The sequence below is a fragment of the Vollenhovia emeryi genome, unplaced genomic scaffold, assembly GCF_000949405.1.
Source record: "Vollenhovia emeryi isolate VEMERY1.0 unplaced genomic scaffold, V.emery_V1.0 DF939482.1, whole genome shotgun sequence".
Taxonomy (NCBI): Eukaryota; Metazoa; Arthropoda; class Insecta; order Hymenoptera; family Formicidae; genus Vollenhovia; species Vollenhovia emeryi.
The window spans coordinates 38366-39572 of NW_011966884.1; the positions used below are offsets into that span (position 1 = coordinate 38366).

Consider the following 1207-nt stretch of genomic DNA (forward strand, 5'->3'; position numbering starts at 1 on the left):
ACACACAACGCAATATTCTATTTAAAGGTAAATATATGTATATATTGTATACAGTGATGCAAATTCCGCTACTTTTGCAGCACGATGTTGTCGGAGAGGGGATAACGCACACAAGCGAGCAGCCGTGTCCGTGTGCGCCCGGCGCAGTGCCCCTCTCCGACAACATCGTGCTGCAAAAGTAGCGGAATTTGCATCACTGATTGTATATCTGAAGTACATATTGGGAGAAGGGAAACACTGCGTGTGCGTGTGCGTGTGCGTGTGTGTGTGCTCAATCAATGTATTGTATGTTTGTTTTAGAGGTATTGCCTATCAACCGTGAACATTAAAACTGAAACGAAAACTCTACAATGTCGAAGTATAACAAGAATTTTAGAGATTTAAGTGCATCGTATAAAAGACGACAATTAGCATTAATACATTTAAAGCATAATAACAATGTCCATTTGGATATGGATAAATATAAACTTAAAGTTGAAAGTGATACTGGTAGTACAAGTAACATTCCGCAGGACATAGATGAATTATATTCAAATAACAATGAAAATAAGGATATAAATGTAAATCATAATTTAATTTGTGAATATAGTGATGATGATCAAAATGTACTTAATAATACAACAATACAGAAACACAGTATAGAACAGAATTCTGAAGATACTATCAATTGTATACAAAATACTGATAGTATACAATGTAAATCGGAACAATCATTCGCTCTGGCATTGCGCACTGTATTTTTAACACATAATATTAATCATACTCAAGGTAATGCGATCTTGAATGTTTTAAAGACACATCATTGCTTTGCTCACTTACCAAAATGCAATAAAACTTTTTTGAAAACTCCAAAGATCGTAAAATGCAATATTATACAAATAGGCACCGGTGAATATATTCATATTGGAATTCAAAAGACTCTTGCACAAAAATTATCACATATCCAAATTAATCAATTACCTGACGAATTAGAAATAAATTTTAGTATCGATGGTGCAAAACTTGATAATTCTTTACAAATTTGGCCAATTCAACTTATAGTTGCAAATATTTCTGATAGAAGACCTATTTTAGTTGGTGTTTATAAAGGAAAACAAAAACCTTGTAATCCACACTTATTTATGAACTATTTTATTGAAGAATTTCTTGCTATTATAGAAAATGGAGGTATAAATATTGAACATCGGACAATTCCTGTTAAAATTAG

At 32.4% G+C, this 1207-nt stretch overlaps 1 protein-coding gene across 1 annotated transcript in view; it reads left to right on the forward strand.

Moving 5' to 3' along the window:
* The first annotated feature begins 6 nt into the window (after positions 1–6).
* Positions 7–1207, forward strand: part of LOC105557452 (DNA endonuclease RBBP8-like) — a 6644-nt gene continuing 5443 nt past the window's right edge. Inside the window, exon 1 of the mRNA XM_012004700.1 lies at positions 7–27. The gene's annotated coding sequence lies outside the window, so the exon portion shown is untranslated. The remainder of the gene's footprint in view (positions 28–1207) is intronic.